The sequence below is a fragment of the Mobula birostris genome, chromosome 14, assembly GCF_030028105.1.
Source record: "Mobula birostris isolate sMobBir1 chromosome 14, sMobBir1.hap1, whole genome shotgun sequence".
Lineage (NCBI taxonomy): Eukaryota > Metazoa > Chordata > Chondrichthyes > Myliobatiformes > Myliobatidae > Mobula > Mobula birostris.
The window spans coordinates 96,115,309-96,132,443 of record NC_092383.1 but is presented as its reverse complement, the minus strand read 5'-3'; the positions used below and the strand labels follow the sequence as shown (position 1 = coordinate 96,132,443).

Below are 17,135 nucleotides of genomic sequence, written 5' to 3'. Positions count from 1 at the left end.
GGCCTGATAAATGCACTGAATGACAATAAAAGAGGACTGCGTGTCCTCATAATCTAGAAAACTGTGCAAGGGTCTTAAGCTCAAATATTAGCTCGGGTGCCTAAGACTTTTGGACAGTATCGTGTTTGTCAACATGGAGTGGAGAGCAAATTTGTAAATCTGGTGGGAGCAAAGGATGTTGGAATTGGCGAGGGTGGGCACCACGGGATGGGTGAGGGACAGGTGGCAGAGGAGGAGTGCCAGGAGTGGGGGTTGGCAGACACACCCAGCTCTGAGACATCAAGCAAGGTCATTTGATTCAGATACTCTCTCTGGTGCTTCCTGCTCTGTATCGTCTCCTTTCCCTCTTTCCTAACCATGATTCCCCTCTCCCTGCCCCCTTCCCACTCTTCAGTCCACAAATGAGACCCATATCAGAATCAAGTTTGTCATCACTTGCATACGTTATGAAATTTGTTTTATTTTACGGCAGCAGTACAGTGCAATACATAAAATTACTACAGTACTGTGCAAAAGTCTTAGGCACCCGAGCTATACAGTGGGAGGAATCCAGAGCACTCAAAGGAAACTCACACGGTCACAGGGAGAAAGTACAAGCTCTTTATGGCAGAGGTGGGAATTGAACCCAGATCACCAGTACTGTAAAGTGTCGTGCTAACCACCATGCTACGGTGCCACCTGAATTGCTCAGTGATTTTTACTTGCAATTGCCTCTGGATTTTTCTGGAAACTTTCTGCTTTCGGTGGTGGGTGTTTCATTCCTAGAATCTGGCTTTTAATTGGTTAACTGTTATCTGTTAAAATGTCAATGGAATTAGTGGTCTGGTATAAGAAGACCAGGCCATCTTTGTTTGCTGTCTTCTGATTTTTCTCCTTTGTCCCCTCTCTTTCCTCTTTGACCCCTGTTCTATTCTTTGTTCTTGCAAAACTGAATAAAATGATCTTAAGCAACAAGTTTTATTCCTCATTCTTAACTTCTGAAGTACCTTTGGATCACAGAAACATCAGGGTCCCATAGTTACAATAAATAGATAGATAGTAGTCCAGGCTCAATGGGCCAGGTAGAGCGGATGTGGAGAGGATGTTTCCAAAAGTGGGAGAGTCTAGGAACAGAGAACACAGCTTCAGAATACAAGAGCGTCCGTTTAGAACAGAGATGAGAATCTCTTCAGCTGGAGGGTGAGAATCTGTGGAATTCATTGCCACAGACAGCTGTGGAGGCCCAAGTGATTGGGTGTATTTAAAGTAGGTTAATGGATACTTAATTAGTAAGGATATCAAATGTTACAGAGAGAAGGCAGGAGAATAGGGTTGACAGGGATAATAAATCAGCCATGATCAAGTAGTGAAATAGACTTAATGGGTCGAATGGCTTAATTCTACTCCTACAGTACTGTGCATGTACAATATATAGCCAGGGTGCCTTACACTTTCACACAGTACTGTATCTACTAAATGTCTATCAATATTAACAAGAACTGTAGACTGACAGATATTGCTGTTTCAAGGGCAAATAAAGAGTGGATGGAGATGGATGTCTTTCCACTGTGTGTTTCAAATCAAATCAAAATTAATCTACACAGGAAGTGATATAAAAAGCGGACTTTCGAGTACTGTGCAAAAGTCTTAGCATCTGAGCTACATATGGATGTTTTATTATCCTCTGACATCAAATTGCTGAATGGACAATGAACTCATGAATAACACTGTTATATTTAAACAACAAATTTCATGATATGTCAGTGATAGTGAACCTGGCCAAGATTCTGGATCGGTTCGATGGCTCTGGGCCTGTATTCACTGAAATTCAGAAGAATGAGGGAGGATCTCAGTGAAACCTATCGATTGGTAAAATACCTTGATAAAGTGGAGGTGGACTGGATGTTTCCTCTGGTGGGAGACTCTAAGACCAGAGAGCTCAACCACAGGACAGAGGAGCATCCATTTAGAACAGAGATGAGGAGGAATTTCTTTAGCCAGAGGGTGGTGAATCTGTGAAATTCATTGCCACAGGCGGCTGTGAAGGCCAAGTCATTGGGTATATCTAAGACAGAGGTTAATAGGTTCTTGATTAGTCAGGGAATGAAAGGATACGGGGAGAAGGCAGGAGATTGAGGCTGAGAGGGAATTGGATCAGCCTTGGTGAAATGTTGGAACTGACTTGATGGGCCAAATGGCCTAATTCTGCTCCTGTATCTTATGGTCTAATGGTCACAGAAGAACTAGGTTGATCATGCGACCCTGAAAGTAGTCAGGTGTTCAGCAGGTCTTGGCAAATAATGTCTAACTTTGAGCCAGAATCTTCAAGGGATTGATGTACGCCTCGAGACTGCATTTTGGAAAGATGAAGAGCAATAGTGATGGATTTGCTGCCTTCATTGTGGTGACCCTGCCAATGGCTTGTGCTGGGTTACCATGCTAGATGGTTAAGCCCATCACCCTTACTGGGGCACAGGCCACCGACAGCTACTCACCTGGATCTTTTCATCTCTAATTACTAGTCAACTGGCTCAAATTTATCACGCCTCACACCTTTAAACTTACCCCACTTTCTCTGCACCAATCCCAACCTTACCATCAAACCTGCTGTTGTAGACTGGCACGCTGACAGCTGAGGCCAGGCGGCAACTCTCAGACACCTCCTTTTGCATACCACTCGAAGAGGACCTCACTTCAGACCATCAGAAAGCTGTCACTGACCTCATCATCTCTGGAGAACGCCCATCCACTGCCACCAAACTATAGTTCCCTTACCCAGCGCTGCTGAGTCCTACCCAAGATCCGCAATTGTCTCTGCCTGCTCCTGCCCCATTGAACTCATGTCCTCAAAACTCGACTCCATTCGATTGCCCTTGATTCAGTCCCTTCCCACCTACATCCGTGACACTTCTTTGTGACTCCATCGTCCATTTGTCCCTCCCCACTAACCTCTCTCCCGGCACTTAACCCTGCAAGCAGCCAAAGTGCTACTCCTTCCCATCCACCTCTTCCCTCACCTCCACTGAGGACCCCAAACAGTCCTTCCAAGTGAGGCACACTTGACCTGCAAATCTGCTAGGGTTGTCTAGTGTGTCCAGTGCCCCTGATGCGATCTCCTCTACATTGGTGAGACCTGTCATAAACTGGGGGCCACATCGTTGAGCACCTCCGCTCCACCCACCTAAAGCAGAGCTTCCTGGTGGCCAAGTATTTTAATTGTGATTCCTATTCCCGTTCTGACATGGCCTTCTCTTGTGCCACCATGTGTCCGTCTCCAGGAGCAACACTGGGTACTGGAGCACGCCCGGGTAGCCTCCAACCTGATGGCATGAGTATCAATTTCTCCTTCCGGTAAAAAAATTCCCTCCCCACTCTGGCCTCTTACCTCATCTCACCTAGCTATTACTTCCCCCAATGCCCCTCCTCATTCCCTTTCTCCCATGGTCCACTCCCCTCTTCTATCAGATTCCTTTCCATTCAGCCTTTGCCTTTCCCACCCACCTGGCTTCGCCTATCACCTTTTAGCTATCCTCCCTCGCCTGCCACCACCTTTCCATTCTAGCATCTTCCCCTTTCCTTTCCAGTCCTGAGGAAGGGCCTCGGTCTGATTCACCTCCATAGACACTGCCTGACCTGCTGAGTTCCTCCAGCTTCACTATTTTAACCCCGGGCAGATTGGGTATGGCCCTGTATTGGAGCAGTTTGGGGTTGGATATGTCCCTTGTGGGCAGGGAACAGCAGACTGTTGGAAGTGACTGAAGGTTGGCGAGCTACAGAGGCAAAGATTTCAAATTAAAATCATCTACTCTGATCATCATTTCCCGCTGGGAGTGGGTTCAAAGTTGATAACGAGTCACCATTTGTCGCACTGATCTGTGTTAGTACACACAGTAACAGCTTTCAAAACCCTTTCAGTCTGTCTTCAATGAACATATACTGACAGTTGTAAATTACTCTGCATTTGATTGATAACTGTTTCATTGGCTGGGAGAGAAACCCTAGTGGACTGGACAGCTTGGATTTTGTGATATTCCTGCACCAGGTCACCGTTTTCCCCATTTTTCAACTGGTTATGACAAAAAGCCCTGTGCATTGGGCTGATGCTTCGGCACCTTGTCTCAAGTGCAGTGTGTATTTCTTTATAAGAGTTGATGCCGATGTGATCTCTCGCTGATTATACCTAACACAAACTAACAGCGTCCACTCAACACTGCAGTAATCCTTCATTCAATCCCCACACATTTAAGCACCTGCTTGCAGCCAGATTCTGAGACATGAAGGTGACCAGGTTTTCTAATCCTTTGTGCTGAACCACGAAATGAAAGATATATTTTGCTGTGAAAATGAGAAAGTCTGCAGACGCTGGATGCCCGAAACAACACACACAAAATGCAGGAGGAACTGTACAGGATCGAACTAAGCAGCAGAGAGTTGTAAACTTAGCCAGCTCCATCACAGGTACTAGCCTCCAGGACATCTTCAAGGAGCAGTGCCTTAAAAAGACCACGCCCATCATTAAGGACCTCCATCACCCAGGGCATACACTCTTCTCAGGAAGGAGGTACAGGAGCCTGAAGGCACACACTAAATAATTCAGGAACAATTTCTTTCACTCTGACATCAGATTTCTGAATAGACATTGAACCCATGAACACTACCTCAGTGTTTTTTATTTTTGTTTTTGCACTACGTATTTAATTGAACTACTATATATATATCTAAAGTGGCCAGTGTGTGTGCTGGGGCAGCAGGCTGAGGGTAGCAGACACCAACAGAATCAACAAACTCATTCGTAAGGCCAATGATGTTGTGGGGATGGAACTGAACTCTCTCACGGTGGTGTCTGAAAAGAGGATGCTGTCCAAGTTGCATGCCATCTTGGTCAATGTCTCCCATCCACTACATAATGTACTGGGTGGGCACAGGAGTACATTCAGCCAAAGACTCATTCATCCGAGATGCAACACAGAGCGTCATAGGAAGTCATTCCTGCCTGTAGCCATCAAACTTTAAAACTCCTTCCTTGGAGGGTCAGACACCCTTAGCCAATAGGCTGGTCCTGGACTTATTTCCTGGCATAATTTACTTATTACTATTTAACTATTTATGGTTTTATTACTATTCATTATTTATGGTGCAACTGTAACAAAAACCAATTACCCCCGGGATCAATAAAGTATGACTATGACTATATATATATTTACTGCAGTTCATAGTTTTTATATATTATACTCAAAATAATCTGCAGATGCTGGGGTCAGAGCAACACTCACAACACGCTGGAGGAACTCAGCAGGTCGGGCAGCATCCATGGAAACGATCAGTCAATGTTTCGGGCCGAAAACCTTCATCGTGATGAATCATCCTGATTCAATTCCATAGATGCTGCCTGACCTGCTGAGTTCCTCCAGTGTGTTGTGAGTGTTATATATTATGCTATCATGTATTGCCACTAAATTAACAAATTTCACAACATATGCTGGTAATATTAAACTGATTCTGATCCTAAACTCAGCAGGTCAGGCAGCATCTATGGAATTGAATAACCAGTCGACGTTTCAGGCCGAGATCCTACCGCTGGGCCTGGTTCTGCCAAAAAAATCAACAAAAAAACATTGAACTGGTTTGCTTTTGGGAAGGATTTAAAGCAAGCAGAAAGTATTTTGCTAATTCTTTACCACACAGGAAGATTTTACAGAATAATATTCGGGGGATGGTTGTTGGTTGTGTCACACGGCCCGTTATTTTGACAATTGCTGATTTACATGCTATTTTAACTATTGTTCTGATACCTAAACGAAATTTGGCTCTGAAAGCCAGGAAGTACAGTGGTTTCCTGTGGCTTCCTGCAGCCTCTGGCCAAACACGCAACTGGTGACAAAAGGCAAACTTGGAACTTTATCATGAATTTTAAGTGCCCAAGTCTCCTCAATCCCGAATGATTACTGTTCTGTCCTTCTACCATGGGTATAATAACAGTTCGGCATAGATTAGATGGGCCAAATGGCCTGTTTCTGTGCTTTAGTGCACTATGTCTTTGTCCTTGATACCGGTACCACAGCTATCTACTGCAGGAGTTTCTAGTTGTTGCTTGGGCTCAGACACCATCCTTAAATTGGGAGACCTCAAGCAGGATGCCCTGGAGGTTAGCTTGCGGGTTGAGTCGGTGGTGAGGAAGGCAAATGCCATGCTAGCATTCATTTCAAGAGGACTAGAATATAAAATCAAGGCTGTAATGCTGAGGCTTTACAAAGCACTGGTAAGGCCTCACTTGGAGTATTGTGAGCAGTTTTGGGCCCCTTATCTAAGAAAGAATGTGCTGACATTGGAGACAGTTGAAAGGAGGTTCACAAAAATTATGCTGGGATTGAAAGGCCTATCATATGAAGAGTGTTTGATAGCTTTGGGCCTGTACTCACTGGAATTCAGAAGAACGTGGGGCGGGGTGGTCTCACTGAAACCTCTCAAACGTTAAAGGCCTTGATAGAGTGGATGTGGAAAGGATGTTTCCCTTGGTCGGAGAGTCTAAGACCAGAGGACACTCCTCTAACTGTGTGATGTTGTCCGTGCCATCATTGGCCCTGACACCAGTTTAATTCTGGTGCTCTTGTTCGAGGCTGAGCTGAAGCTGAAAGCTAGTGAAACAGGTTGAGGTGAGAGTTATTTCCTCTGGGAGACTCAGACAACTGTGACCAATCCTTTGAAACTACAGGGTGTCTGGGGCCCCATCTGGATGTGTATTTTATTAGAAATCCTGGGATTCTGAGAACATCGAATTCGAAGTGTCACTGATTAATTTGTTTCGTACATTACAATATTTAATTTGTGCTTTACTTTGTTTATCTATGTATAATTCATTTGTAGATTTAATTCTTACTTTCCTAAGTTATTAATGTGTTTTATGTGTACTATTGTGCTTTACACCCTGGTCCGGAGAAATGTCTTGTTTGGCAGTACACATGTATATAGCTAAATGACAGTAAACTTGACTTGGCATGGACACTGATCTAAAATAAAAGATGCCAAAAAAACTGGGTAATACCCAGCATGTCAGACAGCATTGGTGGAGGGAGAAGCAGTTAATCTTCCAGGTCGAGAGCCCTTCATTTAATTTTGTGGGGATAACTTAGACTGATGGGTCAAGAGCAGGGTGAGAATTTGCATTATTATCTGAGAGAGTCCTGGACATGGAATGGTGAGTTTGTTTTTCTCTCTCTACAGATGCTGAGTTTCTCCAGCATTTTCTGTTTTTGTATTGTCTGCCCAGTGTGAGAGGAGAGAAGTGGGAATATCCAGGATGGATGGGGGTTTTGATGATACTGTCTGCGACTCCCCGAGTCCAGTGGAGAAGGCCTGTCCTGGGGTCAGAGGCGTGTGTGTGTGTGTGTGTGTGTGTGTGTGTGTGTGTGTGTGTGTGAAGATGGGGCCTATCCTGGGGTTGGAGGCCTGTCTGTGTATGTGAGTGGCTGGGTGGGAAGATGGGGCCTGCTCTGGGGTTGGAGATCTGTCTGTGTGTGTGAGTGGATGGGAGGGAAGGTGGGGCTTGCTCGTGGGTCAGAGGTGTGTGTGTGTGTGTGTGTGTGTGTGTGTGTGTGTGTGTGTGCGCGCGTGTGCGTGGCATGGACTAGAGGGACTGTGTGTGTGTCTGAAGGTATGGCCTTGCTCTGGGGTAGAGGTGGGGCCTGCTCTGGGATTGGAGGGCGGTCTGAGTGTGAGTGGGTGAGTAGGTGGGTGGGAGGGAAGGTGGGCCTGCTTGGGGGTCAGAGGCCTGTCTGTGTGTGAGTGAGTGGGAGGGAAGATGGGCCTGCTTCGGGGGTCAGAGGCCTGTCTGTGTGTGTGTGTGTGAGTGAGTGGGAGGGAAGATGGGCCTGCTCGGGGGTCAGAGGCCTGCCTGTGTGTGAGTGGGTGGGAGGGAAGATGGGCCTGCATGGGGGGTCAGAGGCCTGTCTGTGTGTGAGTGAGTGGGAGGGAAGGTGGGCCTGCTCTGGGATCGGAGGCCTGTCTGTGAGTGAGTGGGTGGGTGGGAAGGTGGGCCTGCACGGGGGTCAGAGGCCTGTCTGTGTGTGAGTGGGTGGGAGGGAAGGTGGGGCCTGCACGGGGGTTGGAGGGCTGTCTGTGAGTGAGTGGGTGGGTGGGAAGGTGGGCCTGCACGGGGGTTGGAGGGCGGTCTGAGTGTGTGAGTGGGTGGTTGGGAGGGAGGGAAGGAGTTTGTTGTTTTGTTTTGTTGTTGGTTTGGAATGTGTGACGACTTGTGGGCTGCCCCCAGAACATACTTAGGTTGCATTGGTTGTTAACACAAACATCGCATTCACAATATGTTTCAGAATCAGTTTTAATATCACCAGCATGTGTCATGAAATTTGTCGTTTTGTGGCAGCAGTACATTGCCATACATGATGAAAACTGTAAATTACAGCAAGAAGTATATATATTTTTTAAAGGTTAAATTAGATAAGTCGTGCAAAAGAAGAAAAAAAGTAGTAAGGTAGTATTCATGGGTTCAATGTCCATTCAGAAATCAGATGGCAGAGAGGGGAAGAAGCTGTTCCAGAATGATTGAGAGTGTCTCATGGCTCCTGTACCTCCTTCCTGATGGTGGCAATGAGAAGAGGGCATGACCTGGGTGATGGGGCTCCTTAACGACGGACGCCCTCTTTCTGAGACATCGCTCCATGAAGGTGTTCTGGCTGCTGGGGAGGCTGGTGCCCATGACGGTGCGGACAAGTACACTGGAAAAATAAATGAAACTGAATCTGACCTTGGGCTATTCATTGGGCAACATGAGGTCTGTGCGTAGATGAAGATTCAATACTCCTAGTCCTCCAGTGTGGTAAACTATATATATATATATATATATATATATATATATATATAAATATGTTGTAAACACAAGGAATTCTGCAGCTGCTGGAAATTCAAGCAACACACATCAAAGTTGCTGGTGAACACAGCAGGTCAGGCAGCATCTCTAGGAAGAGGTACAGTCGACGTTTCAGGCCGGGACCCTTCGTCAACCCTGTGTTTTGCATATATATGTTGTAACTGGGTTAACTGTCTGGACACACCCCTCTGCTGACTGCCCCTGTGGCTTCTCCCACAGAGCCCTGAATAAAGGCAATTTCGCCCTGCTCCTCCCCCTCAGACCAGGGGCAGACACCTCAGCATGGAGGTCACGTTTTACTGCGAATAAAGGCCTTTCAGTATTTACCCTACTTCAGTCTTTTGGAATTATTGAAGGTGCTTCATCCAGTACCCCTCCCCCCCCTGTATTTTCACATGACAGTGGATTTGTGAGAATGCTTTACAATCAGTGTGTGGTTATGTTGCCCATTTTAGCTTTGAGGGACCATCTCAGACCTGAGTTGGAGGTACTGTATATTATGTTTATTAGAGAAGAGTCCTGGGCCCCCAGTCTCCCTTGGGACTCTGCAGCATGTGAACCTGAGTCTTACTGTGTTCTGAGCATGTTAGAGGTACCTGATTTTTTTTGAAGAATTATTGTAGAGTGTGGGCCTTCCTGTATCTATCATATCCTCGTTTATTAATGTGACATTATTCTGTGTTTAATGAATGTTTGCAGGTGTGAGTACACTTCCTGTCTCTCAATTAGGGCTTCTTCAGAGACACTTTGGGAAATTTGAATGGAGATCAAGGTACAGGGTCGCTTCCTCTTTCTTCACTTGCTTTTTATTTAAATGTAAAACAGAAAACCCTGTAAAATTTTCACTGACATCGTGTACCTTAAACATGGATCTGCACGTCTTTACTACAGCTACATTAATTATGGGCACTGAACCCATGTCCCTGGTTTATATTTAATCTGTTGTGGATCCAGGTCAGTCTTGTACTTTAAATACTGCTATGGATGTGATCTAAAGTTTGTAACTTGCTGCTAAATGTGAATCTGTCGTGCCCAAAGTTGACTGCCTTGTGCAGAGGACCCAACCTTCAGCCAGAGGAACAGAATTTGGCCATTCATCCCCTCGAGTCGGAGAGGTGAATCTGTGGAAGTTTTGCCATGGGCGGCTGTGGAGGCCACGTGATTTGGTATATTTAAGGCAGAGGTTGATAGATTTTTGACTAGTCAGGGTATGAAGGGATACGGGGAGACGATAGGAAATTGGGGCTGCTGAGAAGGAAAATGAATCGATTAGCAATGATGAAATGGCAGACTAAGCTCAATAGGCCAAATGGCCTAATTCTGCTCCTATATCTTAGAGCCTTATGGAGTCTGTTCCACTATTCAAACATGGTTAATTTATTTTCCCTCTCAGCCTCATTCTCCTGCCTTCTCCCCATAACCTTTGAAACTCTGACTAATCAAGAACCTATCAATCTCTGCTTTAAATATACCCAATGACTTGGCCTCCACAGCCGCCTGTGGCAACAAATGGCACAGATTCACCACTCTCTAAGTCCTTGTTGTTTCTCGTGAGATACAGGACTGTTCGGAGTAAAGAGTCTCATCTGCTGGAAAGGGCGTGAAGTCCCTGAAACCAGCAGGCTGGAAGCGTACGGCAGTGTAAAACGGAGTACAAACTAGTGGTGGAAAGGCAGGGATTATTTTTGATTAATGGCCGAACTGTCGCCTTGCAAAATGTCTTGGATATCTTGTTGAAACAATTATAAAATATTCACAGCTCTTCATCCTGAAACATTAATTCTGTTTCTACAGAAGCTGCTTTAACCTGCTGAGAGGTTTCCGGCATCTTCTGCTTTTATTTCAGCGCCTGCAGGTTTTAAATTTTCAGTTAAGTGCTCAGAACAGCTATCCCATGTAACCTTCATGTGCACACAGAATGTCGAAGCCACCAGCAAGCGGTTCACGGACTGGCCATCCATTATTCGAGAGTCACAGCGTAAACAGACCATTTGGCCCATTGGCTCCTGCTAACCAATAACAACTGATTTACAGTAACACAGAAAAACTATTATTTATTCTGCCCATTAATGCCCCACAAATAACACTGGACAACAAAGTCTTTCGAAAGTGTTGCTTCCTCAGAATTTTTTTTTTTGCTGATAATAGAGTGCTTGAAGCTGAACACAAATATAATTTCAGACTACTTGTATCATGAATTTGGAGCAATTAACTTCTATTGGATATAATTAAGTTATATTTTATTGAATATAGTTTAATTACAGAATGATGCTGACACTTTGCAACTGTGTTCAACTAAGCTAAAAATGTTTTGTTGATGATTTTCGTTTGTGCTTGGTGTCTGAGGCTTCTCGCTTAAGTGTCCAACAGTAATCAAACAGCCCTGATGGGTTCCAGTTGCCCTGATACAGTTTCTCCATGACCGCAATGTCCTGGTGAAACCTTTCACCGTGCTCATCACTGACAGCACCAAGATTTGCAGGGAATGCAGAAAGTGGATCTTTAGTGACATGTTGCATTTCACAGTTTTGTATGCTTGGATCATGTTGTCAACCAGATAGTTTGGTGCTCTGTAGTTGCAAGAAAAATTTGAACAACACTCTTGTTTGCCTTCCATGTGATTTTCTCTGGTCCCACTGGAAGTTCTTCAAATTACCTGTCACTGATGACCTGTTTGATTTGTGGACCAACAATAATACCTTCCTTAATCTTGGCATCAATTATTCCGACTTGACATAGATATAGACATAGAACATAGAATAGTACAGCATAGTACAGGCCCTTCGGCCCACAATGTTGTGCCGATCCTCAAACCCATCCTCCCATATAACCTCCCACCTTAAATTCCTCCATATACCTGTCCAGTAGTCTCTTAAACTTCACTAGTGTATCTGCCTCTACCACTGACTCAGGCAGTGCATTCCACACAGCAACCACTCTCTGAGTAAAAAACCTTCCTCTAATATCCCCCTTGAACTTCCCACCCCTTACCTTAAAGCCATGTCCTCTTGTATTGAGCAGTGGTGCCCTGGGGAAAAGGCGCTGGCTATCCACTCTATCTATTCCTCTTAATATCTTGTACAACTCTATCATGTCTCCTCTCATCCTCCTCCTCTCCAAAGAGTAAAGCCCTAGCTCCCTTAATCTCTGATCATAATCCATACTCTCTAAACCAGGCAGCATCCTGGTCAATCTCCTCTGTATTCTTTCCGATGCTTCCACATCCTTCCTATAGTGAGGCGACCAGAATTGGACACAGTACTCCAAGTGCGGCCTAACCAGAGTTTTATAGAGCTGCATCAATACCTCGCCATTCTTAAACTCTATCCCTCGATTTATGAAAGCTAACACCCCATAACTTTCTTAACTACCCTATCTACCTGCGAGGCAACTTTCAGGGATCTGTGGACATATACACCCTGATCCCTCTGCTCCTCCACACTACCAAGTATCCTGCCATTTACTTTGTACTCTGCCTTGGAGTTTGTCCTTCCAAAGTGTAGCACCTCACACTTCTCCAGGTTGAACTCCATCTGCCCACTTCTGCATCCTATCAATGTCTCTCTGCAATCTTCAACAATCCTCTACACTATCCACAACACCACCAACCTTTGTGTCATCTGCAAACTTGCCAACCCATCCTTCTACCCCCACATCCAGGTCGTTAATAAAAATCACGAAAAGTAGAGGTCCCAGAACAGATCCTTTGGGACACCACTTGTCACAATCCTCCAATCTGAATGTACTGCCTCCACCACGACCCTCTGCCTTCTGCAGGCAAGCCAATTCTGAATCCACCTGGCCAAACATCCCTGGATCCCATGCCTTCTGACTTTCTGAATAAGCCTACCATGTGGAACCTTGTCAAATGCCTTATTAAAATCCATGTAGATCACATCCACTGCACTACCCTCATCTATATGCATGGTCACCTCCTCAAAGGACTCTATCGGGCTTGTTAGACACGATCTGCCCTTCACAAAGCCATGCTGACTGTCCCTGATCAGACCATGATTCTCTAAATGCCTATAGATCCTATCTCTAAGTATCTTTTCCTACAGCTTTCCCACCACAGACGTAAGGCTCACTGGTTTATAATTACCCGGACTATCCCTACTACCTTTTTTGAACAAGGGGACAACATTCGCCTCCCTCCAATCCTCTGGTACCATTCCCATGGACAACAACGACATAAAGATCCTAGCCAGAGGCTCAGCAATCTCTTCCCTCGCCTCGTGGAGCAGCCTGGGGAATATTCCGTCAGGCCCCAGGGACTTATCCGTCCTAATGTATTTTAACAACTCCAACACCTTCTCTCCCTTAATATCAACATGCTCCAGAACATCAACCTCACTCATATTGTCCTCACCATCATCAAGTTCCCTCTCACTGGTGAATACCGAAGAGAAGTATTCATTGAGAATCTCGCTCACTTCCACAGCCTCCAGGAACATCTTCCCACCTTTATCTCTAATCAGTCCTACCTTCACTCCTGTCATCCTTCTGTTCTGCACATAATTGAAGAATGCCTTGGGGTTTTCCTTTACCCTACTCACCAAGGCCTTCTCATGCCCCCTTCTTGCTCCTCTCAGCCCTTCTTAAGCTCCTTTCTTGCTTCCCTATATTCCTAAATGACCCATCTGATCCTTGCTTCCTAAACCTCATGTATGCTGTCTTATTCCATCTGACTAGATTTTCCACCTCACTTGTCACCTATGGTTCCTTCACCCTACCATTCTGTATCTTAACTTATCCCTAACATCCTGCAAGAGATCCCTAAACACCGACCATATGTCCATAGTACATTTCCCTGCAAAAACATCATCCCAATTCACACCTGCAAGTTCTAGCCTTATAGCCTCATAATTTGCCTTTCCCCAATTAAAAATTTTCCTGTCCTCTCTGATTCTATCCTTTTCCATGATAATGCTAAAGGCCAGGGAGCGGTGATCACTGTGCCCCAGATGCTCACCCACTGAGAGATCTGTGACCTGACCCGGTTCGTTACCTAATACTAGATCTAGTATGGCATTCCCCCAGTCAGCCTGTCAACGTACTGTGACAAGAATCCGCCCTGGACACATTTAACAAATCCTGCCCCATCTAAACCATTGGAATGAATCAGGTGCCAATCAATATTAGGGAAGTTAAAGTCAGCCATGATAACAACCCTGTTATTTTTGCACCTTTCCAAAATCTGCCTCCCAATCTGCTCCTTGGTATCTCTGCTGCTACCAGGGGGCCTATAGAATACCCCCAATAGAGTAACTGCTCCCGTCCTGTCCCTGACTTCCACCCATAATGACTCATAATTCATATTGAATTATGAATTGAAATAACAAATATAGGTGATTTTAAAAAATGGTGTGTGATAGGGAAACTTCATGGTGATTTTCACGATCAGCATCCAAAAATCCATAAGATTCACCTGAAAGCATTCGAGGAAACAAAATCTTTGTTGTCCATTGTAATATTAATACCCCCATTGTGCTGGTGGATATCTGCAGGCCCAGTGGTATTGAAGTAACCGTGAGGTGGAGGCAGGCAGCCCAGTGGCATGAGCAGGGAAGTTCCAGATGGAATGGAATGAAAAATGACGGGTCACCTGGTCTGGTTTGAAATAAAAATGTAAGGTCAGTATTTTTAAATAGTGAGAGGTTGAAAATTTTTGGTTTTAGGAGAGGTGTGGGTGACCTGGTATGTTAGCTTTTGAGCAGGTCATGTACAAGCACACAAAGAATTAGAAAAACATATCTAAGTTTCACTGCCAGAGGAGTTGGTTTATTAATGTCGAATGTACAGTGAAAGCTACTGTACATACAGATCAAGTCATTACACAGTGCTTTTGAGGTAGAACAAGGTGAAACAACCTCAATGCAGAAAAAGAATGTCACTTTCCTGCAGATCAGACTCTTTACCCCAAACAGTTCTACATCTTACAAACAGTGTGGGACACAGCAAGGACTCCGTGAACAGTAAGACGGTGGGGGTAGTTAATCTGGGGAATTAATTGCCACTGACGGAGGCTAAACAGAGAAAGTGTGGTGCAAGGAAATAAGAGAAGTGCAAGATCACAACGAGGTGGATTGTGAGGTCCAGCTTACCGTCCAAGAGTCTGATGACAGTGGGGTGAAGCTATCCTCAAACCTGGTGGTACGTGCTTTCAGACTTTTGAATCTTCTGCACAATGGGAGAGGGGTGAAGAGAGAATGGGGATGTTGGCTTCCATCATGCGCTGAGCTGTGTCCATAGCCCTCTGCAGATTGGCCGTACTCCACTGTGTACAGCTCTGGCGAGCATACGTTTGCAATGTTATAGATAGGTTGATAGTTTTATCTAACTCATGTCAGAATGAGTTAGATAAAAACATATTGTAATAGTTTCCACAGCAACGTGAAAAATTAAAAATAAGTGAGGGTAAATGTGAGTGATTTACAGTCAGACAGAACTTGGTAACAGCAAATACAGATGTAAAATCTGACTCTGTGTCTCCCTTCACAGTAGAAATACTGGGGAAGGAAGAGCACATTACAGTGACAAAAGCCAAACCAATTAATATTAATAACTGCGAGAGAAAGTTAACAAACTTTGTGGGCAGAGATTAGAAAGAGAGGCAGTCTACACATTGCTGAGAGTACAGTACAGACCTTCCAACAGTCAACAGCAGATGAAGGACAGATATGTAAACAGGTACTGGAGATAGGCAATAAAAATAGGATTATCGTACTGGGAGATTGCAATCTCCAGAATATTAACTGGGATTATTTTAGCGTTAAAGGCTCAGAGGGGCTGGAATTTCCGAGGGGTATCCAAACAACTTCTTTAGTAGATGGATCAGTGAAGGAGCATGGTTGGGTTATGTAGCTGGACAAGCAGAGGGAAGCATTTTGGAAAGAGTGACCATCTTTTCCAGGGTGGTTATGGAAACGGATAGCGACGGAACAGTAAATAAGGTCTTCCTTATTCCACAGACATCCCACCCTGCAAAAACTCATTTCAGGAAGGTAACACCATCAATTTGTGGGAGACTCCCAGAACTTCCGGGAGAGATGGGATGTCTGCAATAGAGTAGCTCCTTAGCAGCTAGCCAGCTAGTTTAAATAATGTTAGCTATGCTAATGAACGAATGACACCTGTTAAACTCACCTCAACATGTCTTTTACATCTTAACCCACCATGGGCAATAGAAAAGTCACTGTTGCAAACAGTGCAGCGAGCAACACTATCATTATTTTTGACCCTATTAGGCAGGGGTACACTTTAGTGTAGCCTGGAGTGACGCACATTTTATATTTTCCTTTTTTGGAACACTCTCTCGTGGTCGCTCTCTCGCATTCTCGCTCGCATTCTGTCTCGCTCTCGCGCTCTCTCTTGCTTTCTCTCTCTCACTCTCAAAAAATTGATTTCTGTGATATTGTATACAATTTGCGGGCAGCAGAGAGCCACTATTTATATGTGGGAGACTCCCGGAACTTCCGGGAGAGGTGGGATGTCTGAGTTAAACACGTTCTGCAGGGGTAAAAGCCAGGGAAATTAGTACAGTGAATCTCGGATGCTGAGTGTTGGATAAAGAGAAGGGAAGGAAGGGTGTGATACGTAATGGTGAACTAATGATGGGGAAAGTCAGTGAAGAGAGTAGAAAGTGTGGGGAGCTGCTTAAAAAAATTATGAAGAGCTCGCTGGCATTTGGGATCGAGATAAACCAAAAAGTGTCCCATAAGAATGATAAGGGCGTATGTATATCCATGAAAGGATAAAGTACTCACAGACATGGGGAAGTCTGTGCTTACAGCCAGCATTTGTGGGGGAGGCCCCTAAATGGATTTTCATCGGTATTGCCAAAGAAAACTGATTTGTAGTTGGCAAATTTGGGGAAGAGGTAAAGTTGGTGAATTGGTTTTTCATTGTTGCCTGTAGCAAGGTGCAGTGAAAAACTTGTCTTGCAAACCATCCGTACAAATCACTTTATTGCTCCGTTCATTGAGGTAGTACAAGGTAAGACGGTAACAGAGTGCAGAATAAAGTGTTGCAGTTACAGAGAAAGTGCAGAGCAGCTAGGCAACAAGGTGAAAGTTGTTAGATTGATATCTAGGGTGGGTGGAGGCTTTGATTACATTGGCTGCCTTACCAAAGCAGTGAGAAGTGTAGACAGAGTCCTTTGAGGAAAGGCTGGTTTCCATGATGTGCTGAGCTGTGTCCACAAGTCTCAAAGTAAATTTATTATCAAAGTACGTATTTGTTACACTTGGTTCCTTGAGATTCATGTTTTTCTATG

The 17,135-nt window shown here is 44.8% G+C and overlaps 1 protein-coding gene across 13 annotated transcripts in view; it reads left to right on the top strand.

The window, feature by feature from the left end:
* Positions 1 to 17,135, top strand: part of plxna2 (plexin A2) — a 565,853-nt gene that overhangs the window by 103,547 nt on the left and 445,171 nt on the right. The gene's annotated exons all lie outside the window — the stretch shown is intronic.